General features: G+C 46.9%; 20 non-coding genes across 20 annotated transcripts; 7 read left to right on the top strand and 13 right to left on the bottom strand.

Annotated features, from left to right (window-relative positions):
• Positions 1-49: 49 nt before the first annotated feature.
• LOC148810682 (U4 spliceosomal RNA) lies at positions 50-191 on the bottom strand. The gene has a single exon (XR_016086765.1). It is a non-coding gene; the product is annotated as a U4 spliceosomal RNA (small nuclear RNA).
• A 2,097-nt stretch (positions 192-2,288) lies between these two features.
• On the bottom strand, positions 2,289-2,430 carry LOC148810681 (U4 spliceosomal RNA). The gene has a single exon (XR_016086764.1). It is a non-coding gene; the product is annotated as a U4 spliceosomal RNA (small nuclear RNA).
• Positions 2,431-3,080: 650 nt separating this feature from the next.
• trnag-ucc (transfer RNA glycine (anticodon UCC)) lies at positions 3,081-3,152 on the top strand. Its single transcript has one exon. It is a non-coding gene; the product is annotated as a tRNA-Gly (tRNA).
• A 799-nt stretch (positions 3,153-3,951) lies between these two features.
• On the bottom strand, positions 3,952-4,093 carry LOC148810679 (U4 spliceosomal RNA). The gene has a single exon (XR_016086763.1). It is a non-coding gene; the product is annotated as a U4 spliceosomal RNA (small nuclear RNA).
• Positions 4,094-5,614: 1,521 nt separating this feature from the next.
• Positions 5,615-5,756, bottom strand: LOC148810678 (U4 spliceosomal RNA). The gene has a single exon (XR_016086703.1). It is a non-coding gene; the product is annotated as a U4 spliceosomal RNA (small nuclear RNA).
• Positions 5,757-6,406: 650 nt separating this feature from the next.
• Positions 6,407-6,478, top strand: trnag-ucc (transfer RNA glycine (anticodon UCC)). The gene has a single exon. It is a non-coding gene; the product is annotated as a tRNA-Gly (tRNA).
• A 1,353-nt stretch (positions 6,479-7,831) lies between these two features.
• LOC148810676 (U4 spliceosomal RNA) lies at positions 7,832-7,973 on the bottom strand. Its single transcript, XR_016086762.1, has one exon. It is a non-coding gene; the product is annotated as a U4 spliceosomal RNA (small nuclear RNA).
• Positions 7,974-8,623: 650 nt separating this feature from the next.
• Positions 8,624-8,695, top strand: trnag-ucc (transfer RNA glycine (anticodon UCC)). The gene has a single exon. It is a non-coding gene; the product is annotated as a tRNA-Gly (tRNA).
• A 1,375-nt stretch (positions 8,696-10,070) lies between these two features.
• On the bottom strand, positions 10,071-10,212 carry LOC148810674 (U4 spliceosomal RNA). Its single transcript, XR_016086760.1, has one exon. It is a non-coding gene; the product is annotated as a U4 spliceosomal RNA (small nuclear RNA).
• Positions 10,213-12,318: 2,106 nt separating this feature from the next.
• On the bottom strand, positions 12,319-12,460 carry LOC148810673 (U4 spliceosomal RNA). The gene has a single exon (XR_016086759.1). It is a non-coding gene; the product is annotated as a U4 spliceosomal RNA (small nuclear RNA).
• Positions 12,461-13,110: 650 nt separating this feature from the next.
• On the top strand, positions 13,111-13,182 carry trnag-ucc (transfer RNA glycine (anticodon UCC)). Its single transcript has one exon. It is a non-coding gene; the product is annotated as a tRNA-Gly (tRNA).
• A 1,384-nt stretch (positions 13,183-14,566) lies between these two features.
• On the bottom strand, positions 14,567-14,708 carry LOC148810671 (U4 spliceosomal RNA). The gene has a single exon (XR_016086758.1). It is a non-coding gene; the product is annotated as a U4 spliceosomal RNA (small nuclear RNA).
• A 2,103-nt stretch (positions 14,709-16,811) lies between these two features.
• Positions 16,812-16,953, bottom strand: LOC148810670 (U4 spliceosomal RNA). Its single transcript, XR_016086757.1, has one exon. It is a non-coding gene; the product is annotated as a U4 spliceosomal RNA (small nuclear RNA).
• Positions 16,954-17,603: 650 nt separating this feature from the next.
• On the top strand, positions 17,604-17,675 carry trnag-ucc (transfer RNA glycine (anticodon UCC)). The gene has a single exon. It is a non-coding gene; the product is annotated as a tRNA-Gly (tRNA).
• Positions 17,676-19,059: 1,384 nt separating this feature from the next.
• LOC148810668 (U4 spliceosomal RNA) lies at positions 19,060-19,201 on the bottom strand. Its single transcript, XR_016086699.1, has one exon. It is a non-coding gene; the product is annotated as a U4 spliceosomal RNA (small nuclear RNA).
• A 2,105-nt stretch (positions 19,202-21,306) lies between these two features.
• LOC148810667 (U4 spliceosomal RNA) lies at positions 21,307-21,448 on the bottom strand. Its single transcript, XR_016086698.1, has one exon. It is a non-coding gene; the product is annotated as a U4 spliceosomal RNA (small nuclear RNA).
• A 650-nt stretch (positions 21,449-22,098) lies between these two features.
• trnag-ucc (transfer RNA glycine (anticodon UCC)) lies at positions 22,099-22,170 on the top strand. Its single transcript has one exon. It is a non-coding gene; the product is annotated as a tRNA-Gly (tRNA).
• A 1,377-nt stretch (positions 22,171-23,547) lies between these two features.
• On the bottom strand, positions 23,548-23,689 carry LOC148810665 (U4 spliceosomal RNA). Its single transcript, XR_016086705.1, has one exon. It is a non-coding gene; the product is annotated as a U4 spliceosomal RNA (small nuclear RNA).
• Positions 23,690-24,339: 650 nt separating this feature from the next.
• trnag-ucc (transfer RNA glycine (anticodon UCC)) lies at positions 24,340-24,411 on the top strand. The gene has a single exon. It is a non-coding gene; the product is annotated as a tRNA-Gly (tRNA).
• Positions 24,412-25,788: 1,377 nt separating this feature from the next.
• LOC148810663 (U4 spliceosomal RNA) lies at positions 25,789-25,930 on the bottom strand. The gene has a single exon (XR_016086697.1). It is a non-coding gene; the product is annotated as a U4 spliceosomal RNA (small nuclear RNA).
• Positions 25,931-26,195: the final 265 nt, after the last annotated feature.

Below are 26,195 nucleotides of genomic sequence, written 5' to 3'. Positions count from 1 at the left end.
CTACCATGATGTCACCATGACAAAATCTGTCTTTAAACACCTTGCTCAGTCTCTGACGAGACTGTCAAAAATTGCTTCCGCCGATTGTATTGCAAACCGGCGGAAGCGGGGTATTGGGAAAAGTTTTCAACTAGCAATAATCGCGCCTCGGCTAAACCTCACAGGCTACGATACTGCCACTGCGCAAAGTTGACGGTTGCCAGGCAACCGCGGGGATCCTATGGAAATCGTTACCAATCGTCTCTTGGCATGTCGTTGCTGTAACGCTTCATATCTGTCGTCTTCTTCTTATAGCTCGAGGTTTTGAAGAATTTCATGACAGACAAGGTCTCCGTTGGGAACAAAGGGCGTTGTGAGAAAACCGTTGCTTATTTTCAGCAGCAGAAATACAAGCCTTTAAATACAAGATGACAGAACAATGACGAAGGGCATGCCGGGAGGAAATCATGCACTACAGAGGAAAGGGGGCGGCCACGTACAGTTCACATTCAAGCCACAAGTACTCTTCTCGGATGTTGCACAAACAAATCATAACGCCCTGAAAGCATTGCAGCATGTCTGTGTCCCACTTCCCGTAGCTGCAGGACGACTGACACGAACGGACAAACACAATCTGTGGCGTTTAGCGTGACATAGTTTGCAGGCATCGTGCTGTCTCACTGCAATACTATACCGCTGGAGGAAACAGTCCATCTGGCCATGAAACTCATTTGAACGTCTAGCTACAGTAACTAACAATATCATGATTTGTTCACGATGTGTGGAATAAGCACGTCCCGGAGACAGCGTCCGATATCGTGAGCATTCTCTCGTGGTGTCCTGCAGGGCTCTAGCTGTGTGCGTTGATGGTATAGTGGTGAGCATAGGTGCCTTCGAAGCAGTTGACTCGGGTTCGATTCCCGGCCAACGCAGCGCTGAGTGTCCGTAACTTCTGTTATGAACCTAAAAATGTGACCAGCAAAGCCTTTTTTGAAAGAGGTTGCACAAATGAATTGGGGGAGAATCTTACAGGGGATTCTGAGCGATGTCTGCATACACGCAGTCCGATATGGGTGCTGAAAGCTTGAGAAACTCTCAATATCATGCTGCCTTTCCCCGGAGTAAATCTGTTACATTGAAAGACATTTTCTCGCAGGTTCAAAAAGGGCCCCTGTTAATTGGAGAAATCAATGATTTCGAATGAGTTCTGTATGCGTTAAAAGACAGCTATACACACAGAAAACATGCAGGGTGTTTCCCGAGCCGAAACACAGTGCCTTTTTCCAAGCCATTTGACAAAGCCCGCCCACTGAAAACTGCAGCAGATCGTGTAAAGACGTTCGACTTTGTAACTACTGCAAGAACAGGAAGCAGAATAAATTCCTCTTTTCAAACTGTCAAAGGTTTGCCTTGCGAACGCTGCAGGACATCACACAATCTCTTTTGAACGGGGACAAATGATTTCTTATGGGGCGCAGTAAGAACAGACGTTTTAAAAGCTCCACTCGTGCCGGCGATGCAGCACGAAGAAGCGCAACCTAGCATTTGACAGACAAAAGCCGGGCGCCGCTACGAGAATCTTAAAGGGCATTCTGAGCGATGTCTGCTTACACGCAGTCCGATACGGGTGCTGAAAGCTTGAGCAACTCTCAATGTCATGCTGCCTTTCCCCGGAGTAAATCTGTTACATTAAAAGAATGCTTCTCGCAGGTTCAAAAAGGCCCCCTGTTAATTGGAGAAATCAATGATTTCGAATGAATTCTGTATGCGTTAAAAGACAGCTATACACACAGAAAGCATGCAGGATGTTTCCCGAGCCGAAACACAGTGCGTTTTTCCACGACTTTGACAAAGCCCGCCCACTGAAAACTGCAGCAGATCGTGTAAAGACGTTCAACTTTGTAACTACTGCAAAAACAGGAAGCAGAATAAATTCCTCTTTTCAAACTGTCAAAGGTTTGCTTTGCGAACGCTGCAGGACATCGCATAATCTCTTTTGAACGGGGACAAATGATTTCTTATGGGGCGCAGTTAGTACAGACGTTTAAAAAGCTCCACTCATGCGACGATGCAGCATGAAGAAGCGCAACCTAGCGTTTGACAGACAAAAGCCGGGCGCCGCTACGAGCAATATGAAATCAAAGTGACAGAACACGGCGTTTCGCGCTGACTCAAAAGTGTTCTCGACAGATCTGTTCCCTGCATAACGCTGAAAGAGCTAAAGAGCGTTTCTGTCGAGAAGAAAAAAGCTCGTTTCTTTCTACCATGATGTCACCATGACAAAATCTGTCTTTAAACACCTTGCTCAGTCTCTGACGAGACTGTCAAAAATTGCTTCCGCCGATTGTATTGCAAACCGGCGGAAGCGGGGTATTGGGAAAAGTTTTCAACTAGCAATAATCGCGCCTCGGCTAAACCTCACAGGCTACGATACTGCCACTGCGCAAAGTTGACGGTTGCCAGGCAACCGCGGGGATCCTATGGAAATCGTTACCAATCGTCTCATGGCATGTCGTTGCTGTAACGCTTCATATCTGTCGTCTTCTTCTTATAGCTCGAGGTTTTGAAGAATTTCATGACAGACAAGGTCTCCGTTGGGAACAAAGGGCGTTGTGAGAAAACCGTTGCTTATTTTCAGCAGCAGAAATACAACCCTTTAAATACAAGATGACAGAACAATGACGAAGGGCATGCCGGGAGGAAATCATGCACTACAGAGGAAAGGGGGCGGCCACGTACAGTTCACATTCAAGCCACAAGTACTCTTCTCGGATGTTGCACAAACAAATCATAACGCCCTGAAAGCATTGCAGCATGTCTGTGTCCCACTTCCCGTAGCTGCAGGACGACTGACACGAACGGACAAACACAATCTGTGGCGTTTAGCGTGACATAGTCTTGCAGGCATCGTGCTGTCTCACTGCAATACTATACCGCTGGAGGAAACAGTCCATCTGGCCATGAAACTCATTTGAACGTCTAGCTACAGTAACTAACAATATCATGATTTGTTCACGATGTGTGGAATCAGCACGTCCCGGAGACAGCGTCCGATATCGTGAGCATTCTCTCGTGGTGTCCTGCAGGGCTCCAGCAGCTGTGCGTTGGTGGTATAGTGGTGAGCATAGCTGCCTTCCAAGCAGTTGACCCGGGTTCGGTTCCCGGCCAACGCAGCGCCGAGTGTCTGTAGCTTCTGTTATGAACCTAAAAATGTGACCAGCAAAGCCTTTTTTGAAAGAGGTTGCACAAATGAATTGGGGGAGAATCTTACAGGGTATTCTGAGCGATGTCTGCATACACGCAGTCCGATATGGGTGCTGAAAGCTTGAGAAACTCTCAATATCATGCTGCCTTTCCCCGGAGTAAATCTGTTACATTGAAAGACAGCTTCTCGCAGGTTCAAAAAGGCCCCCTGTTAACTGGAGAAATCAATGATTTCGAATGAATTCTGTATGCGTTAAAAGACAGCTATACACACAGAAAACATGCAGGATGTTTCCCGAGCCGAAACACAGTGCGTTTTTCCACGACTTTGACAAAGCCCGCCCACTGAAAACTGCAGCAGATCGTGTAAAGACGTTCAACTTTGTAACTACTGCAAGCACAGGAAGCAGAATAAATTCCTCTTTTCAAACTGTCAAAGGTTTGCTTTGCGAACGGGGACAAATGATTAATGATTTCTTATGGGGCGCAGTAAGTACAGACGTTTAAAAAGCTCCACTCATGCGACGATGCAGCATGAAGAAGCGCAACCTAGCGTTTGACAGACAAAAGCCGGGCGCCGCTACGAGCAATATGAAATCAAAGTGACAGAACACGGCGTTTCGCGCTGACTCAAAAGTGTTCTCGACAGATCTGTTCCCTGCATAACGCTGAAAGAGCTAAAGAGCGTTTCTGTCGAGAAGAAAAAAGCTCGTTTCTTTCTACCATGATGTCACCATGACAAAATCTGTCTTTAAACACCTTGCTCAGTCTCTGACGAGACTGTCAAAAATTGCTTCCGCCGATTGTATTGCAAACCGGCGGAAGCGGGGTATTGGGAAAAGTTTTCAACTAGCAATAATCGCGCCTCGGCTAAACCTCACAGGCTACGATACTGCCACTGCGCAAAGTTGACGGTTGCCAGGCAACCGCGGGGATCCTATGGAAATCGTTACCAATCGTCTCATGGCATGTCGTTGCTGTAACGCTTCATATCTGTCGTCTTCTTCTTATAGCTCGAGGTTTTGAAGAATTTCATGACAGACAAGGTCTCCGTTGGGAACAAAGGGCGTTGTGAGAAAACCGTTGCTTATTTTCAGCAGCAGAAATACAACCCTTTAAATACAAGATGACAGAACAATGACGAAGGGCATGCCGGGAGGAAATCATGCACTACAGAGGAAAGGGGGCGGCCACGTACAGTTCACATTCAAGCCACAAGTACTCTTCTCGGATGTTGCACAAACAAATCATAACGCCCTGAAAGCATTGCAGCATGTCTGTGTCCCACTTCCCGTAGCTGCAGGACGACTGACACGAACGGACAAACACAATCTGTGGCGTTTAGCGTGACATAGTCTTGCAGGCATCGTGCTGTCTCACTGCAATACTATACCGCTGGAGGAAACAGTCCATCTGGCCATGAAACTCATTTGAACGTCTAGCTACAGTAACTAACAATATCATGATTTGTTCACGATGTGTGGAATCAGCACGTCCCGGAGACAGCGTCCGATATCGTGAGCATTCTCTCGTGGTGTCCTGCAGGGCTCCAGCAGCTGTGCGTTGGTGGTATAGTGGTGAGCATAGCTGTCTTCCAAGCAGTTGACCCGGGTTGGGTTCCCGGCCAACGCAGCGCCGAGTGTCTGTAGCTTCTGTTATGAACCTAAAAATGTGACCAGCAAAGCCTTTTTTGAAAGAGGTTGCACAAATGAATTGGGGGAGAATCTTACAGGGTATTCTGAGCGATGTCTGCATACACGCAGTCCGATATGGGTGCTGAAAGCTTGAGAAACTCTCAATATCATGTTGCCTTTCCCCGGAGTAAATCTGTTACATTGAAAGACAGCTTCTCGCAGGTTCAAAAAGGCCCCCTGTTAACTGGAGAAATCAATGATTTCGAATGAATTCTGTATGCGTTAAAAGACAGCTATACACACAGAAAACATGCAGGATGTTTCCCGAGCCGAAACACAGTGCGTTTTTCCACGACTTTGACAAAGCCCGCCCACTGAAAACTGCAGCAGATCGTGTAAAGACGTTCAACTTTGTAACTACTGCAAGCACAGGAAGCAGAATAAATTCCTCTTTTCAAACTGTCAAAGGTTTGCTTTGCGAACGGGGACAAATGATTAATGATTTCTTATGGGGCGCAGTAAGTACAGACGTTTAAAAAGCTCCACTCATGCGACGATGCAGCATGAAGAAGCGCAACCTAGCGTTTGACAGACAAAAGCCGGGCGCCGCTACGAGCAATATGAAATCAAAGTGACAGAACACGGCGTTTCGCGCTGACTCAAAAGTGTTCTCGACAGATCTGTTCCCTGCATAACGCTGAAAGAGCTAAAGAGCGTTTCTGTCGAGAAGAAAAAAGCTCGTTTCTTTCTACCATGATGTCACCATGACAAAATCTGTCTTTAAACACCTTGCTCAGTCTCTGACGAGACTGTCAAAAATTGCTTCCGCCGATTGTATTGCAAACCGGCGGAAGCGGGGTATTGGGAAAAGTTTTCAGCTAGCAATAATCGCGCCTCGGCTAAACCTCACAGGCTACGATACTGCCACTGCGCAAAGTTGACGGTTGCCAGGCAACCGCGGGGATCCTATGGAAATCGTTACCAATCGTCTCATGGCATGTTGTTGCTGTAACGCTTCATATCTGTGGTCTTCTTCTTATAGCTCGAGGTTTTGAAGAATTTCATGACAGACAAGGTCTCCGTTGGGAACAAAGGGCGTTGTGAGAAAACCGTTGCTTATTTTCAGCAGCAGAAATACAACCCTTTAAATACAAGATGACAGAACAATGACGAAGGGCATGCCGGGAGGAAATCATGCACTACAGAGGAAAGGGGGCGGCCACGTACAGTTCACATTCAAGCCACAAGTACTCTTCTCGGATGTTGCACAAACAAATCATAACGCCCTGAAAGCATTGCAGCATGTCTGTGTCCCACTTCCCGTAGCTGCAGGACGACTGACACGAACGGACAAACACAATCTGTGGCGTTTAGCGTGACATAGTCTTGCAGGCATCGTGCTGTCTCACTGCAATACTATACCGCTGGAGGAAACAGTCCATCTGGCCATGAAACTCATTTGAACGTCTAGCTACAGTAACTAACAATATCATGATTTGTTCACGATGTGTGGAATCAGCACGTCCCGGAGACAGCGTCCGATATCGTGAGCATTCTCTCGTGGTGTCCTGCAGGGCTCCAGCAGCTGTGCGTTGGTGGTATAGTGGTGAGCATAGCTGCCTTCCAAGCAGTTGACCCGGGTTCGGTTCCCGGCCATCGCAGCGCCGAGTGTCTGCAGTTTCTGTTATGAACCTAAAAATGTGACCAGCAAAGCCTTTTTTGAAAGAGGTTGCACAAATGGATTGGGGGAGAATCTTACAGGGTATTCTGAGCGATGTCTGCATACACGCAGTCCGATATGGGTGCTGAAAGCTTGAGAAACTCTCAATATCATGCTGCCTTTCCCCGGAGTAAATCTGTTACATTGAAAGACAGCTTCTCGCAGGTTCAAAAAGGGCCCCTGTTAATTGGAGAAATCAATGATTTCGAATGAGTTCTGTATGCGTTAAAAGACAGCTATACACACAGAAAACATGCAGGGTGTTTCCCGAGCCGAAACACAGTGCCTTTTTCCAAGCCATTTGACAAAGCCCGCCCACTGAAAACTGCAGCAGATCGTGTAAAGACGTTCGACTTTGTAACTACTGCAAGAACAGGAAGCAGAATAAATTCCTCTTTTCAAACTGTCAAAGGTTTGCCTTGCGAACGCTGCAGGACATCACACAATCTCTTTTGAACGGGGACAAATGATTTCTTATGGGGCGCAGTAAGAACAGACGTTTTAAAAGCTCCACTCTTGCCGGCGATGCAGCACGAAGAAGCGCAACCTAGCATTTGACAGACAAAAGCCGGGCGCCGCTACGAGAATCTTAAAGGGCATTCTGAGCGATGTCTGCTTACACGCAGTCCGATACGGGTGCTGAAAGCTTGAGCAACTCTCAATGTCATGCTGCCTTTCCCCGGAGTAAATCTGTTACATTAAAAGAATGCTTCTCGCAGGTTCAAAAAGGCCCCCTGTTAATTGGAGAAATCAATGATTTCGAATGAATTCTGTATGCGTTAAAAGACAGCTATACACACAGAAAACATGCAGGATGTTTCCCGAGCCGAAACACAGTGCGTTTTTCCACGACTTTGACAAAGCCCGCCCACTGAAAACTGCAGCAGATCGTGTAAAGACGTTCAACTTTGTAACTACTGCAAGCACAGGAAGCAGAATAAATTCCTCTTTTCAAACTGTCAAAGGTTTGCTTTGCGAACGGGGACAAATGATTAATGATTTCTTATGGGGCGCAGTAAGTACAGACGTTTAAAAAGCTCCACTCATGCGACGATGCAGCATGAAGAAGCGCAACCTAGCGTTTGACAGACAAAAGCCGGGCGCCGCTACGAGCAATATGAAATCAAAGTGACAGAACACGGCGTTTCGCCCTGACTCAAAAGTGTTCTCGACAGATCTGTTCCCTGCATAACGCTGAAAGAGCTAAAGAGCGTTTCTGTCGAGAAGAAAAAAGCTCGTTTCTTTCTACCATGATGTCACCATGACAAAATCTGTCTTTAAACACCTTGCTCAGTCTCTGACGAGACTGTCAAAAATTGCTTCCGCCGATTGTATTGCAAACCGGCGGAAGCGGGGTATTGGGAAAAGTTTTCAACTAGCAATAATCGCGCCTCGGCTAAACCTCACAGGCTACGATACTGCCACTGCGCAAAGTTGACGGTTGCCAGGCAACCGCGGGGATCCTATGGAAATCGTTACCAATCGTCTCATGGCATGTCGTTGCTGTAACGCTTCATATCTGTCGTCTTCTTCTTATAGCTCGAGGTTTTGAAGAATTTCATGACAGACAAGGTCTCCGTTGGGAACAAAGGGCGTTGTGAGAAAACCGTTGCTTATTTTCAGCAGCAGAAATACAACCCTTTAAATACAAGATGACAGAACAATGACGAAGGGCATGCCGGGAGGAAATCATGCACTACAGAGGAAAGGGGGCGGCCACGTACAGTTCACATTCAAGCCACAAGTACTCTTCTCGGATGTTGCACAAACAAATCATAACGCCCTGAAAGCATTGCAGCATGTCTGTGTCCCACTTCCCGTAGCTGCAGGACGACTGACACGAACGGACAAACACAATCTGTGGCGTTTAGCGTGACATAGTCTTGCAGGCATCGTGCTGTCTCACTGCAATACTATACCGCTGGAGGAAACAGTCCATCTGGCCATGAAACTCATTTGAACGTCTAGCTACAGTAACTAACAATATCATGATTTGTTCACGATGTGTGGAATCAGCACGTCCCGGAGACAGCGTCCGATATCGTGAGCATTCTCTCGTGGTGTCCTGCAGGGCTCCAGCAGCTGTGCGTTGGTGGTATAGTGGTGAGCATAGCTGCCTTCCAAGCAGTTGACCCGGGTTCGGTTCCCGGCCAACGCAGCGCTGAGTGTCTGTAGCTTCTGTTATGAACCTAAAAATGTGACCAGCAAAGCCTTTTTTGAAAGAGGTTGCACAAATGAATTGGGGGAGAATCTTACAGGGTATTCTGAGCGATGTCTGCATACACGCAGTCCGATATGGGTGCTGAAAGCTTGAGAAACTCTCAATATCATGCTGCCTTTCCCCGGAGTAAATCTGTTACATTGAAAGACAGCTTCTCGCAGGTTCAAAAAGGGCCCCTGTTAATTGGAGAAATCAATGATTTCGAATGAGTTCTGTATGCGTTAAAAGACAGCTATACACACAGAAAACATGCAGGGTGTTTCCCGAGCCGAAACACAGTGCCTTTTTCCAAGCCATTTGACAAAGCCCGCCCACTGAAAACTGCAGCAGATCGTGTAAAGACGTTCGACTTTGTAACTACTGCAAGAACAGGAAGCAGAATAAATTCCTCTTTTCAAACTGTCAAAGGTTTGCCTTGCGAACGCTGCAGGACATCACACAATCTCTTGAACGGGGACAAATGATTTCTTATGGGGCGCAGTAAGAACAGACGTTTTAAAAGCTCCACTCGTGCCGGCGATGCAGCACGAAGAAGCGCAACCTAGCATTTGACAGACAAAAGCCGGGCGCCGCTACGAGAATCTTAAAGGGCATTCTGAGCGATGTCTGCTTACACGCAGTCCGATACGGGTGCTGAAAGCTTGAGCAACTCTCAATGTCATGCTGCCTTTCCCCGGAGTAAATCTGTTACATTAAAAGAATGCTTCTCGCAGGTTCAAAAAGGCCCCCTGTTAATTGGAGAAATCAATGATTTCGAATGAATTCTGTATGCGTTAAAAGACAGCTATACACACAGAAAGCATGCAGGATGTTTCCCGAGCCGAAACACAGTGCGTTTTTCCACGACTTTGACAAAGCCCGCCCACTGAAAACTGCAGCAGATCGTGTAAAGACGTTCAACTTTGTAACTACTGCAAAAACAGGAAGCAGAATAAATTCCTCTTTTCAAACTGTCAAAGGTTTGCTTTGCGAACGCTGCAGGACATCGCATAATCTCTTTTGAACGGGGACAAATGATTTCTTATGGGGCGCAGTAAGTACAGACGTTTAAAAAGCTCCACTCATGCGACGATGCAGCATGAAGAAGCGCAACCTAGCGTTTGACAGACAAAAGCCGGGCGCCGCTACGAGCAATATGAAATCAAAGTGACAGAACACGGCGTTTCGCGCTGACTCAAAAGTGTTCTCGACAGATCTGTTCCCTGCATAACGCTGAAAGAGCTAAAGAGCGTTTCTGTCGAGAAGAAAAAAGCTCGTTTCTTTCTACCATGATGTCACCATGACAAAATCTGTCTTTAAACACCTTGCTCAGTCTCTGACGAGACTGTCAAAAATTGCTTCCGCCGATTGTATTGCAAACCGGCGGAAGCGGGGTATTGGGAAAAGTTTTCAACTAGCAATAATCGCGCCTCGGCTAAACCTCACAGGCTACGATACTGCCACTGCGCAAAGTTGACGGTTGCCAGGCAACCGCGGGGATCCTATGGAAATCGTTACCAATCGTCTCATGGCATGTCGTTGCTGTAACGCTTCATATCTGTCGTCTTCTTCTTATAGCTCGAGGTTTTGAAGAATTTCATGACAGACAAGGTCTCCGTTGGGAACAAAGGGCGTTGTGAGAAAACCGTTGCTTATTTTCAGCAGCAGAAATACAACCCTTTAAATACAAGATGACAGAACAATGACGAAGGGCATGCCGGGAGGAAATCATGCACTACAGAGGAAAGGGGGCGGCCACGTACAGTTCACATTCAAGCCACAAGTACTCTTCTCGGATGTTGCACAAACAAATCATAACGCCCTGAAAGCATTGCAGCATGTCTGTGTCCCACTTCCCGTAGCTGCAGGACGACTGACACGAACGGACAAACACAATCTGTGGCGTTTAGCGTGACATAGTCTTGCAGGCATCGTGCTGTCTCACTGCAATACTATACCGCTGGAGGAAACAGTCCATCTGGCCATGAAACTCATTTGAACGTCTAGCTACAGTAACTAACAATATCATGATTTGTTCACGATGTGTGGAATCAGCACGTCCCGGAGACAGCGTCCGATATCGTGAGCATTCTCTCGTGGTGTCCTGCAGGGCTCCAGCAGCTGTGCGTTGGTGGTATAGTGGTGAGCATAGCTGCCTTCCAAGCAGTTGACCCGGGTTCGGTTCCCAGCCATCGCAGCGCCGAGTGTCTGCAGTTTCTGTTATGAACCTAAAAATGTGACCAGCAAAGCCTTTTTTGAAAGAGGTTGCACAAATGGATTGGGGGAGAATCTTACAGGGTATTCTGAGCGATGTCTGCATACACGCAGTCCGATATGGGTGCTGAAAGCTTGAGAAACTCTCAATATCATGCTGCCTTTCCCCGGAGTAAATCTGTTACATTGAAAGACAGCTTCTCGCAGGTTCAAAAAGGGCCCCTGTTAATTGGAGAAATCAATGATTTCGAATGAGTTCTGTATGCGTTAAAAGACAGCTATACACACAGAAAACATGCAGGGTGTTTCCCGAGCCGAAACACAGTGCCTTTTTCCAAGCCATTTGACAAAGCCCGCCCACTGAAAACTGCAGCAGATCGTGTAAAGACGTTCGACTTTGTAACTACTGCAAGAACAGGAAGCAGAATAAATTCCTCTTTTCAAACTGTCAAAGGTTTGCCTTGCGAACGCTGCAGGACATCACACAATCTCTTTTGAACGGGGACAAATGATTTCTTATGGGGCGCAGTAAGAACAGACGTTTTAAAAGCTCCACTCTTGCCGGCGATGCAGCACGAAGAAGCGCAACCTAGCATTTGACAGACAAAAGCCGGGCGCCGCTACGAGAATCTTAAAGGGCATTCTGAGCGATGTCTGCTTACACGCAGTCCGATACGGGTGCTGAAAACTTGAGCAACTCTCAATGTCATGCTGCCTTTCCCCGGAGTAAATCTGTTACATTAAAAGAATGCTTCTCGCAGGTTCAAAAAGGCCCCCTGTTAATTGGAGAAATCAATGATTTCGAATGAATTCTGTATGCGTTAAAAGACAGCTATACACACCGAAAACATGCAGGATGTTTCCCGAGCCGAAACACAGTGCGTTTTTCCACGACTTTGACAAAGCCCGCCCACTGAAAACTGCAGCAGATCGTGTAAAGACGTTCAACTTTGTAACTACTGCAAGCACAGGAAGCAGAATAAATTCCTCTTTTCAAACTGTCAAAGGTTTGCTTTGCGAACGCTGCAGGACATCGCACAATCTCTTTTGAACGGGGACAAATGATTAATGATTTCTTATGGGGCGCAGTAAGTACAGACGTTTAAAAAGCTCCACTCATGCGACGATGCAGCATGAAGAAGCGCAACCTAGCGTTTGACAGACAAAAGCCGGGCGCCGCTACGAGCAATATGAAATCAAACTGACAGAACACGGCGTTTCGCGCTGACTCAAAAGTGTTCTCGACAGATCTGTTCCCTGCATAACGCTGAAAGAGCTAAAGAGCGTTTCTGTCGAGAAGAAAAAAGCTCGTTTCTTTCTACCATGATGTCAACATGACAAAATCTGTCTTTAAACACCTTGCTCAGTCTCTGACGAGACTGTCAAAAATTGCTTCCGCCGATTGTATTGCAAACCGGCGGAAGCGGGGTATTGGGAAAAGTTTTCAACTAGCAATAATCGCGCCTCGGCTAAACCTCACAGGCTACGATACTGCCACTGCGCAAAGTTGACGGTTGCCAGGCAACCGCGGGGATCCTATGGAAATCGTTACCAATCGTCTCATGGCATGTCGTTGCTGTAACGCTTCATATCTGTCGTCTTCTTCTTATAGCTCGAGGTTTTGAAGAATTTCATGACAGACAAGGTCTCCGTTGGGAACAAAGGGCGTTGTGAGAAAACCGTTGCTTATTTTCAGCAGCAGAAATACAACCCTTTAAATACAAGATGACAGAACAATGACGAAGGGCATGCCGGGAGGAAATCATGCACTACAGAGGAAAGGGGGCGGCCACGTACAGTTCACATTCAAGCCACAAGTACTCTTCTCGGATGTTGCACAAACAAATCATAACGCCCTGAAAGCATTGCAGCATGTCTGTGTCCCACTTCCCGTAGCTGCAGGACGACTGACACGAACGGACAAACACAATCTGTGGCGTTTAGCGTGACATAGTCTTGCAGGCATCGTGCTGTCTCACTGCAATACTATACCGCTGGAGGAAACAGTCCATCTGGCCATGAAACTCATTTGAACGTCTAGCTACAGTAACTAACAATATCATGATTTGTTCACGATGTGTGGAATCAGCACGTCCCGGAGACAGCGTCCGATATCGTGAGCATTCTCTCGTGGTGTCCTGCAGGGCTCCAGCAGCTGTGCGTTGGTGGTATAGTGGTGAGCATAGCTGCCTTCCAAGCAGTTGACCCGGGTTCGGTTCCCGGCCATCGCAGCGCCGAGTGTCTGCAGTTTCTGTTATGAACCTAAAAATGTGACCAGCAAAGCCTTTTTTGAAAGAGGTTGCACAAATGGATTGGGGGAGAATCTTACAGGGTATTCTGAGCGATGTCTGCATACACGCAGTCCGATATGGGTGCTGAAAGCTTGAGAAACTCTCAATATCATGCTGCCTTTCCCCGGAGTAAATCTGTTACATTGAAAGACAGCTTCTCGCAGGTTCAAAAAGGGCCCCTGTTAATTGGAGAAATCAATGATTTCGAATGAGTTCTGTATGCGTTAAAAGACAGCTATACACACAGAAAACATGCAGGGTGTTTCCCGAGCCGAAACACAGTGCCTTTTTCCAAGCCATTTGACAAAGCCCGCCCACTGAAAACTGCAGCAGATCGTGTAAAGACGTTCGACTTTGTAACTACTGCAAGAACAGGAAGCAGAATAAATTCCTCTTTTCAAACTGTCAAAGGTTTGCCTTGCGAGCGCTGCAGGACATCACACAATCTCTTTTGAACGGGGACAAATGATTTCTTATGGGGCGCAGTAAGAACAGACGTTTTAAAAGCTCCACTCTTGCCGGCGATGCAGCACGAAGAAGCGCAACCTAGCATTTGACAGACAAAAGCCGGGCGCCGCTACGAGAATCTTAAAGGGCATTCTGAGCGATGTCTGCTTACACGCAGTCCGATACGGGTGCTGAAAGCTTGAGCAACTCTCAATGTCATGCTGCCTTTCCCCGGAGTAAATCTGTTACATTAAAAGAATGCTTCTCGCAGGTTCAAAAAGGCCCCCTGTTAATTGGAGAAATCAATGATTTCGAATGAATTCTGTATGCGTTAAAAGACAGCTATACACACAGAAAACATGCAGGATGTTTCCCGAGCCGAAACACAGTGCGTTTTTCCACGACTTTGACAAAGCCCGCCCACTGAAAACTGCAGCAGATCGTGTAAAGACGTTCAACTTTGTAACTACTGCAAGCACAGGAAGCAGAATAAATTCCTCTTTTCAAACTGTCAAAGGTTTGCTTTGCGAACGCTGCAGGACATCGCACAATCTCTTTTGAACGGGGACAAATGATTAATGATTTCTTATGGGGCGCAGTAAGTACAGACGTTTAAAAAGCTCCACTCATGCGACGATGCAGCATGAAGAAGCGCAACCTAGCGTTTGACAGACAAAAGCCGGGCGCCGCTACGAGCAATATGAAATCAAACTGACAGAACACGGCGTTTCGCGCTGACTCAAAAGTGTTCTCGACAGATCTGTTCCATGCATAACGCTGAAAGAGCTAAAGAGCGTTTCTGTCGAGAAGAAAAAAGCTCGTTTCTTTCTACCATGATGTCACCAGGACAAAATCTGTCTTTAAACACCTTGCTCAGTCTCTGACGAGACTGTCAAAAATTGCTTCCGCCGATTGTATTGCAAACCGGCGGAAGCGGGGTATTGGGAAAAGTTTTCAACTAGCAATAATCGCGCCTCGGCTAAACCTCACAGGCTACGATACTGCCACTGCGCAAAGTTGACGGTTGCCAGGCAACCGCGGGGATCCTATGGAAATCGTTACCAATCGTCTCATGGCATGTCGTTGCTGTAACGCTTCATATCTGTCGTCTTCTTCTTATAGCTCGAGGTTTTGAAGAATTTCATGACAGACAAGGTCTCCGTTGGGAACAAAGGGCGTTGTGAGAAAACCGTTGCTTATTTTCAGCAGCAGAAATACAACCCTTTAAATACAAGATGACAGAACAATGACGAAGGGCATGCCGGGAGGAAATCATGCACTACAGAGGAAAGGGGGCGGCCACGTACAGTTCACATTCAAGCCACAAGTACTCTTCTCGGATGTTGCACAAACAAATCATAACGCCCTGAAAGCATTGCAGCATGTCTGTGTCCCACTTCCCGTAGCTGCAGGACGACTGACACGAACGGACAAACACAATCTGTGGCGTTTAGCGTGACATAGTTTGCAGGCATCGTGCTGTCTCACTGCAATACTATACCGCTGGAGGAAACAGTCCATCTGGCCATGAAACTCATTTGAACGTCTAGCTACAGTAACTAACAATATCATGATTTGTTCACGATGTGTGGAATCAGCACGTCCCGGAGACAGCGTCCGATATCGTGAGCATTCTCTCGTGGTGTCCTGCAGGGCTCCAGCAGCTGTGCGTTGGTGGTATAGTGGTGAGCATAGCTGCCTTCCAAGCAGTTGACCCGGATTCGTCCCTGCCATCGCAGCGCCGAGTGTCTGTAGCTTCTGTTATGAACCTAAAAATGTGACCAGCAAAGCCTTTTTTGAAAGAGGTTGCACAAATGAATTGGGGGAGAATCTTACAGGGTATTCTGAGCGATGTCTGCATACACGCAGTCCGATATGGGTGCTGAAAGCTTGAGAAACTCTCAATATCATGCTGCCTTTCCCCGGAGTAAATCTGTTACATTGAAAGACAGCTTCTCGCAGGTTCAAAAAGGGCCCCTGTTAATTGGAGAAATCAATGATTTCGAATGAGTTCTGTATGCGTTAAAAGACAGCTATACACACAAAAAACATGCAGGGTGTTTCCCGAGCCGAAACACAGTGCCTTTTTCCAAGCCATTTGACAAAGCCCGCCCACTGAAAACTGCAGCAGATCGTGTAAAGACGTTCGACTTTGTAACTACTGCAAGAACAGGAAGCAGAATAAATTCCTCTTTTCAAACTGTCAAAGGTTTGCCTTGCGAACGCTGCAGGACATCACACAATCTCTTTTGAACGGGGACAAATGATTTCTTATGGGGCGCAGTAAGAACAGACGTTTTAAAAGCTCCACTCTTGCCGGCGATGCAGCACGAAGAAGCGCAACCTAGCATTTGACAGACAAAAGCCGGGCGCCGCTACGAGAATCTTAAAGGGCATTCTGAGCGATGTCTGCTTACACGCAGTCCGATACGGGTGCTGAAAGCTTGAGCAACTCTCAATGTCATGCTGCCTTTCCCCGGAGTAAATCTGTTACATTAAAAGAATGCTTCTCGCAGGTTCAAAAAGGCCCCCTGTTAATTGGAGAAATCAATGATTTCGAATGAATTCTGTATGCGTTAAAAGACAGCTATACACACAGAAAACATGCAGGATGTTTCCCGAGCCGAAACACAGTGCGTTTTTCCACGACTTTGACAAAGCCCGCCCACTGAAAACTGCAGCAGATCGTGTAAAGACGTTCAACTTTGTAAGTACTGCAAGCACAGGAAGCAGAATAAATTCCTCTTTTCAAACTGTCAAAGGTTTGCTTTGCGAACGCTGCAGGACATCGCACAATCTCTTTTGAACGGGGACAAATGATTAATGATTTCTTATGGGGCGCAGTAAGTACAGACGTTTAAAAAGCTCCACTCATGCGACGATGCAGCATGAAGAAGCGCAACCTAGCGTTTGACAGACAAAAGCCGGGCGCCGCTACGAGCAATATGAAATCAAACTGACAGAACACGGCGTTTCGCGCTGACTCAAAAGTGTTCTCGACAGATCTGTTCCCTGCATAACGCTGAAAGAGCTAAAGAGCGTTTCTGTCGAGAAGAAAAAAGCTCGTTTCTTTCTACCATTATGTCACCAGGACAAAATCTGTCTTTAAACACCTTGCTCAGTCTCTGACGAGACTGTCAAAAATTGCTTCCGCCGATTGTATTGCAAACCGGCGGAAGCGGGGTATTGGGAAAAGTTTTCAACTAGCAATAATCGCGCCTCGGCTAAACCTCACAGGCTACGATACTGCCACTGCGCAAAGTTGACGGTTGCCAGGCAACCGCGGGGATCCTATGGAAATCGTTACCAATCGTCTCATGGCATGTCGTTGCTGTAACGCTTCATATCTGTCGTCTTCTTCTTATAGCTCGAGGTTTTGAAGAATTTCATGACAGACAAGGTCTCCGTTGGGAACAAAGGGCGTTGTGAGAAAACCGTTGCTTATTTTCAGCAGCAGAAATACAACCCTTTAAATACAAGATGACAGAACAATGACGAAGGGCATGCCGGGAGGAAATCATGCACTACAGAGGAAAGGGGGCGGCCACGTACAGTTCACATTCAAGCCACAAGTACTCTTCTCGGATGTTGCACAAACAAATCATAACGCCCTGAAAGCATTGCAGCATGTCTGTGTCCCACTTCCCGTAGCTGCAGGACGACTGACACGAACGGACAAACACAATCTGTGGCGTTTAGCGTGACATAGTCTTGCAGGCATCGTGCTGTCTCACTGCAATACTATACCGCTGGAGGAAACAGTCCATCTGGCCATGAAACTCATTTGAACGTCTAGCTACAGTAATTAACAATATCATGATTTGTTCACGATGTGTGGAATCAGCACGTCCCGGAGACAGCGTCCGATATCGTGAGCATTCTCTTGTGGTGTCCTGCAGGGCTCCAGCAGCTGTGCGTTGGTGGTATAGTGGTGAGCATAGCTGCCTTCCAAGCAGTTGACCCGGGTTCGGTTCCCGGCCATCGCAGCGCCGAGTGTCTGTAGTTTCTGTTATGAACCTAAAAATGTGACCAGCAAAGCCTTTTTTGAAAGAGGTTGCACAAATGAATTGGGGGAGAATCTTACAGTGTATTCTGAGCGATGTCTGCATACACGCAGTCCGATATGGGTGCTGAAAGCTTGAGAAACTCTCAATATCATGCTGCCTTTCCCCGGAGTAAATCTGTTACATTGAAAGACAGCTTCTCGCAGGTTCAAAAAGGGCCCCTGTTAATTGGAGAAATCAATGATTTCGAATGAGTTCTGTATGCGTTAAAAGACAGCTATACACACAGAACACATGCAGGGTGTTTCCCGAGCCGAAACACAGTGCCTTTTTCCAAGCCATTTGACAAAGCCCGCCCACTGAAAACTGCAGCAGATCGTGTAAAGACGTTCGACTTTGTAACTACTGCAAGAACAGGAAGCAGAATAAATTCCTCTTTTCAAACTGTCAAAGGTTTGCCTTGCGAACGCTGCAGGACATCACACAATCTCTTTTGAACGGGGACAAATGATTTCTTATGGGGCGCAGTAAGAACAGACGTTTTAAAAGCTCCACTCTTGCCGGCGATGCAGCACGAAGAAGCGCAACCTAGCATTTGACAGACAAAAGCCGGGCGCCGCTACGAGAATCTTAAAGGGCATTCTGAGCGATGTCTGCTTACACGCAGTCCGATACGGGTGCTGAAAGCTTGAGCAACTCTCAATGTCATGCTGCCTTTCCCCGGAGTAAATCTGTTACATTAAAAGAATGCTTCTCGCAGGTTCAAAAAGGCCCCCTGTTAATTGGAGAAATCAATGATTTCGAATGAATTCTGTATGCGTTAAAAGACAGCTATACACACAGAAAACATGCAGGATGTTTCCCGAGCCGAAACACAGTGCGTTTTTCCACGACTTTGACAAAGCCCGCCCACTGAAAACTGCAGCAGATCGTGTAAAGACGTTCAACTTTGTAACTACTGCAAGCACAGGAAGCAGAATAAATTCCTCTTTTCAAACTGTCAAAGGTTTGCTTTGCGAACGCTGCAGGACATCGCACAATCTCTTTTGAACGGGGACAAATGATTAATGATTTCTTATGGGGCGCAGTAAGTACAGACGTTTAAAAAGCTCCACTCATGCGACGATGCAGCATGAAGAAGCGCAACCTAGCGTTTGACAGACAAAAGCCGGGCGCCGCTACGAGCAATATGAAATCAAACTGACAGAACACGGCGTTTCGCGCTGACTCAAAAGTGTTCTCGACAGATCTGTTCCCTGCATAACGCTGAAAGAGCTAAAGAGCGTTTCTATCGAGAAGAAACAAGCTCGTTTCTTTCTACCATGATGTCACCATGACAAAATCTGTCTTTAAACACCTTGCTCAGTCTCTGACGAGACTGTCAAAAATTGCTTTCGCCGATTGTATTGCAAACCGGCGGAAGCGGGGTATTGGGAAAAGTTTTCAACTAGCAATAATCGCGCCTCGGCTAAACCTCACAGGCTACGATACTGCCACTGCGCAAAGTTGACGGTTGCCAGGCAACCGCGGGGATCCTATGGAAATCGTTACCAATCGTCTCATGGCATGTCGTTGCTGTAACGCTTCATATCTGTCGTCTTCTTCTTATAGCTCGAGGTTTTGAAGAATTTCATGACAGACAAGGTCTCCGTTGGGAACAAAGGGCGTTGTGAGAAAACCGTTGCTTATTTTCAGCAGCAGAAATACAACCCTTTAAATACAAGATGACAGAACAATGACGAAGGGCATGCCGGGAGGAAATCATGCACTACAGAGGAAAGGGGGCGGCCACGTACAGTTCACATTCAAGCCACAAGTACTCTTCTCGGATGTTGCACAAACAAATCATAACGCCCTGAAAGCATTGCAGCATGTCTGTGTCCCACTTCCCGTAGCTGCAGGACGACTGACACGAACGGACAAACACAATCTGTGGCGTTTAGCGTGACATAGTCTTGCAGGCATCGTGCTGTCTCACTGCAATACTATACCGCTGGAGGAAACAGTCCATCTGGCCATGAAACTCATTTGAACGTCTAGCTACAGTAACTAACAATATCATGATTTGTTCACGATGTGTGGAATCAGCACGTCCCGGAGACAGCGTCCGATTCGTGAGCATTCTCTCGTGGTGTCCTGCAGGGCTCCAGCAGCCGTGCGTTGGTGGTAGAGTGGTGAGCATAGCTGCCTTCCAAGCAGTTGACCCGGGTTCGGTTCCCGGCCATCGCAGCGCCGAGTGTCTGTAGCTTCTGTTATGAACCTAAAAATGTGACCAGCAAAGCCTTTTTTGAAAGAGGTTGCACAAATGAATTGGGGGAGAATCATACAGGGGATTCTGAGTGATGTCTGCATACACGCAGTCCGGTATGGGTGCTGAAAGCTTGAGAAACTCTCAATATCATGCTGCCTTTCCCCGGAGTAAATCTGTTACATTGAAAGACAGCTTCTCGCAGGTTCAAAAAGGGCCCATGTTAATTCGAGAAATCAATGATTTCGAATGAGTTCTGTATGCGTTAAAAGACAACTATACACACAGAAAACATGCAGGGTGTTTCCCGAGCCGAAACACAGTGCCTTTTTCCAAGCCATTTGACACAGCCCGCCCACTGAAAACTGCAGCAGATCGTGTAAAGACGTTTGACTTTGTAACTACTGCAAGAACAGTAAGCAGAATAAATTCCTCTTTTCAAACTGTCAAAGGTTTGCCTTGCGAACGCTGCAGGACATCACACAATCTCTTTTGAACGGGGACAAATGATTTCTTATGGGGCGCAGTAAGAACAGACGTTTTAAAAGCTCCACTCGTGCCGGCGATGCAGCACGAAGAAGCGCAACCTAGCATTTGACAGACAAAAGCCGGGCGCCGCTACGAGAATCTTAAAGGGCATTCTGAGCGATGTCTGCTTACACGCAGTCCGATACGGGTGCTGAAAGCTTGAGCAACTCTCAATGTCATGCTGCCTTTCCCCGGAGTAAATCTGTTACATTAAAAGAATGCTTCTCGCAGGTTCAAAAAGGCCCCCTGTTAATTGGAGAAATCAATGATTTCGAATGAATTCTGTATGCGTTAAAAGACAGCTATACACACAGAAAACATGCAGGATGTTTCCCGAGCCGAAACACAGTGCGTTTTTCCACGACTTTGACAAAGCCCGCCCACTGAAAACTGCAGCAGATCGTGTAAAGACGTTCAACTTTGTAACTACTGCAAGCACAGGAAGCAGAATAAATTCCTCTTTTCAAACTGTCAAAGGTTTGCTTTGCGAACGCTGCAGGACATCGCACAATCTCTTTTGAACGGGGACAAATGATTAATGATTTCTTATGGGGCGCAGTAAGTACAGACGTTTAAAAAGCTCCACTCATGCGACGATGCAGCATGAAGAAGCGCAACCTAGCGTTTGACAGACAAAAGCCGGGCGCCGCTACGAGCAATATGAAATCAAACTGACAGAACACGGCGTTTCGCGCTGACTCAAAAGTGTTCTCGACAGATCTGTTCCCTGCATAACGCTGAAAGAGCTAAAGAGCGTTTCTATCGAGAAGAAACAAGCTCGTTTCTTTCTACCATGATGTCACCATGACAAAATCTGTCTTTAAACACCTTGCTCAGTCTCTGACGAGACTGTCAAAAATTGCTTTCGCCGATTGTATTGCAAACCGGCGGAAGCGGGGTATTGGGAAAAGTTTTCAACTAGCAATAATCGCGCCTCGGCTAAACCTCACAGGCTACGATACTGCCACTGCGCAAAGTTGACGGTTGCCAGGCAACCGCGGGGATCCTATGGAAATCATTACCAATCGTCTCATGGCATGTCGTTGCTGTAACGCTTCATATCTGTCGTCTTCTTCTTATAGCTCGAGGTTTTGAAGAATTTCATGACAGACAAGGTCTCCGTTGGGAACAAAGGGCGTTGTGAGAAAACCGTTGCTTATTTTCAGCAGCAGAAATACAACCCTTTAAATACAAGATGACAGAACAATGACGAAGGGCATGCCGGGAGGAAATCATGCACTACAGAGGAAAGGGGGCGGGCACGTACAGTTCACATTCAAGCCACAAGTACTCTTCTCGGATGTTGCACAAACAAATCATAACGCCCTGAAAGCATTGCAGCATGTCTGTGTCCCACTTCCCGTAGCTGCAGGACGACTGACACGAACGGACAAACACAATCTGTGGCGTTTAGCGTGACATAGTCTTGCAGGCATCGTGCTGTCTCACTGCAATACTATACCGCTGGAGGAAACAGTCCATCTGGCCATGAAACTCATTTGAACGTCTAGCTACAGTAACTAACAATATCATGATTTGTTCACGATGTGTGGAATCAGCACGTCCCGGAGACAGCGTCCGATATCGTGAGCATTCTCTCGTGGTGTCCTGCAGGGCTTCAGCAGCTGTGCGTTGGTGGTATAGTGGTGAGCATAGCTGCCTTCCAAGCAGTTGACCTGGGTTCGATTCCCGGCCAACGCAGCGCCGAGTGTATGTAACTTCTGTTATGAACCTAAAAATGTGACCAGCAAAGCCTTTTTTGAAAGAGGTTGCACAAATGAATTGGGGGAGAATCTTACAGGGGATTCTGAGCGATGTCTGCATACACGCAGTCCGATATGGGTGCTGAAAGCTTGAGAAACTCTCAATATCATGCTGCCTTTCCCCGGAGTAAATCTGTTACATTGAAAGACAGCTTCTCGCAGGTTCAAAAAGGGCCCCTGTTAATTGGAGAAATCAATGATTTCGAATGAGTTCTGTATGCGTTAAAAGACAGCTATACACACAGAAAACATGCAGGGTGTTTCCCGAGCCGAAACACAGTGCCTTTTTCCAAGCCATTTGACAAAGCCCGCCCACTGAAAACTGCAGCAGATTGTGTAAAGACGTTCGACTTTGTAACTACTGCAAGAACAGGAAGCAGAATAAATTCCTCTTTTCAAACTGTCAAAGGTTTGCCTTACGAACGCTGCAGGACATCACACAATCTCTTTTGAACGGGGACAAATGATTTCTTATGGGACGCAGTAAGAACAGACGTTTTAAAAGCTCCACTCGTGCCGGCGATGCAGCACGAAGAAGCGCAACCTAGCATTTGACAGACAAAAGCCGGGCGCCGCTACGAGAATCTTAAAGGGCATTCTGAGCGATGTCTGCTTACACGCAGTCCGATACGGGTGCTGAAAGCTTGAGCAACTCTCAATGTCATGCTGCCTTTCCCCGGAGTAAATCTGTTACATTAAAAGAATGCTTCTCGCAGGTTCAAAAAGGCCCCCTGTTAATTGGAGAAATCAATGATTTCGAATGAATTCTGTATGCGTTAAAAGACAGCTATACACACAGAAAGCATGCAGGATGTTTCCCGAGCCGAAACACAGTGCGTTTTTCCACGACTTTGACAAAGCCCGCCGACTGAAAACTGCAGCAGATCGTGTAAAGACGTTCAACTTTGTAACTACTGCAAGCACAGGAAGCAGAATAAATTCCTCTTTTCAAACTGTCAAAGGTTTGCTTTGCGAACGCTGCAGGACATCGCACAATCTCTTTTGAACAGGGACAAATGATTTCTTATGGGGCGCAGTAAGTACAGACGTTTAAAAAGCTCCACTCATGCGACGATGCAGCATGAAGAAGCGCAACCTAGCGTTTGACAGACAAAAGCCGGGCGCCGCTACGAGCAATATGAAATCAAACTGACAGAACACGGCGTTTCGCGCTGACTCAAAAGTGTTCTCGACAGATCTGTTCCCTGCATAACGCTGAAAGAGCTAAAGAGCGTTTCTGTCGAGAAGAAACAAGCTCGTTTCTTTCTATCATGATGTCACCATGACAAAATCTGTCTTTAAACACCTTGCTCAGTCTCTGACGAGACTGTCAAAAATTGCTTTCGCCGATTGTATTGCAAACCGGCGGAAGCGGGGTATTGGGCAAAGTTTTCAACTAGCAATAATCGCGCCTCGGCTAAACCTCACAGGCTACGATACTGCCACTGCGCAAAGTTGACGGTTGCCAGGCAACCGCGGGGATCCTATGGAAATCGTTACCAATCGTCTCATGGCATGTTGTTGCTGTAACGCTTCATATCTGTCGTCTTCTTCTTATAGCTCGAGGTTTTGAAGAATTTCATGACAGACAAGGTCTCCGTTGGGAACAAAGGGCGTTGTGAGAAAACCGTTGCTTATTTTCAGCAGCAGAAATACAACCCTTTAAATACAAGATGACAGAACAATGACGAAGGGCATGCCGGGAGGAAATCATGCACTACAGAGGAAAGGGGGCGGGCACGTACAGTTCACATTCAAGCCACAAGTACTCTTCTCGGATGTTGCACAAACAAATCATAACGCCCTGAAAGCATTGCAGCATGTCTGTGTCCCACTTCCCGTAGCTGCAGGACGACTGACACGAACGGACAAACACAATCTGTGGCGTTTAGCGTGACATTGTCTTGCAGGCATCGTGCTGTCTCACTGCAATACTATACCGCTGGAGGAAACAGTCCATCTGGCCATGAAACTCATTTGAACGTCTAGCTACAGTAACTAACAATATCATGATTTGTTCACGATGTGTGGAATCAGCACGTCCCGGAGACAGCGTCCGATATCGTGAGCATTCTCTCGTGGTGTCCTGCAGGGCTCCAGCAGCTGTGCGTTGGTGGTATAGTGGTGAGCATAGCTGCCTTCCAAGCAGTTGACCCGGGTTCGATTCCCGGCCAACGCAGCGCCGAGTGTCCGTAACTTCTGTTATGAACCTAAAAATGTGACCAGCAAAGCCTTTTTTGAAAGAGGTTGCACAAATGAATTGGGGGAGAATCTTACAGGGGATTCTGAGCGATGTCTGCATACACGCAGTCCGATATGGGTGCTGAAAGCTTGAGAAACTCTCAATATCATGCTGCCTTTCCCCGGAGTAAATCTGTTACATTGAAAGACAGCTTCTCGCAGGTTCAAAAAGGGCCCCTGTTAATTGGAGAAATCAATGATTTCGAATGAGTTCTGTATGCGTTAAAAGACAGCTATACACACAGAAAACATGCAGGGTGTTTCCCGAGCCGAAACACAGTGCCTTTCTCCAAGCCATTTGACAAAGCCCGCCCACAGAAAACTGCAGCAGATCGTGTAAAGACGTTCGACTTTGTAACTACTGCAAGAACAGGAAGCAGAATAAATTCCTCTTTTCAAACTGTCAAAGGTTTGCCTTGCGAACGCTGCAGGACATCACACAATCTCTTTTGAACGGGGACAAATGATTTCTTATGGGGCGCAGTAAGAACAGACGTTTTAAAAGCTCCACTCGTGCCGGCGATGCAGCACGAAGAAGCGCAACCTAGCATTTGACAGACAAAAGCCGGGCGCCGCTACGAGAATCTTAAAGGGCATTCTGAGCGATGTCTGCTTACACGCAGTCCGATACGGGTGCTGAAAGCTTCAGCAACTCTCAATGTCATGCTGCCTTTCCCCGGAGTAAATCTGTTACATTAAAAGAATGCTTCTCGCAGGTTCAAAAAGGCCCCCTGTTAATTGGAGAAATCAATGATTTCGAATGAATTCTGTATGCGTTAAAAGACAGCTATACACACAGAAAGTATGCAGGATGTTTCCCGAGCCGAAACACCGTGCGTTTTTCCATGACTTTGACAAAGCCCGCCCACTGAAAACTGCAGCAGATCGTGTAAAGACGTTCAACTTTGTAACTACTGCAAGCACAGGAAGCAGAATAAATTCCTCTTTTCAAACTGTCAAAGGTTTGCTTTGCGAACGCTGCAGGACATCGCACAATCTCTTTTGAACAGGGACAAATGATTTCTTATGGGGCGCAGTAAGTACAGACGTTTAAAAAGCTCCACTCATGCGACGATGCAGCATGAAGAAGCGCAACCTAGCGTTTGACAGACAAAAGCCGGGCGCCGCTACGAGCAATATGAAATCAAAGTGACAGAACACGGCGTTTCGCGCTGACTCAAAAGTGTTCTCGACAGATCTGTTCCCTGCATAACGCTGAAAGAGCTAAAGAGCGTTTCTGTCGAGAAGAAACAAGCTCGTTTCTTTCTACCATGATGTCACCATGACAAAATCTGTCTTTAAACACCTTGCTCAGTCTCTGACGAGACTGTCAAAAATTGCTTTCGCCGATTGTATTGCAAACCGGCGGAAGCGGGGTATTGGGAAAAGTTTTCAACTAGCAATAATCGCGCCTCGGCTAAACCTCACAGGCTACGATACTGCCACTGCGCAAAGTTGACGGTTGCCAGGCAACCGCGGGGATCCTATGGAAATCGTTACCAATCGTCTCATGGCATGTCGTTGCTGTAACGCTTCATATCTGTCGTCTTCTTCTTATAGCTCGAGGTTTTGAAGAATTTCATGACAGACAAGGTCTCCGTTGGGAACAAAGGGCGTTGTGAGAAAACCGTTGCTTATTTTCAGCAGCAGAAATACAACCCTTTAAATACAAGATGACAGAACAATGACGAAGGGCATGCCGGGAGGAAATCATGCACTACA

This window comes from Atractosteus spatula, assembly GCF_055471065.1.
Source record: "Atractosteus spatula isolate fAtrSpa1 chromosome 26 unlocalized genomic scaffold, fAtrSpa1.hap1 SUPER_26_unloc_1, whole genome shotgun sequence".
In the NCBI taxonomy this organism is placed as follows: domain Eukaryota; kingdom Metazoa; phylum Chordata; class Actinopteri; order Semionotiformes; family Lepisosteidae; genus Atractosteus; species Atractosteus spatula.
The sequence above is the reverse complement of the archived record's forward strand: the minus strand, read 5'-3'. Positions and strand labels throughout refer to the sequence as shown.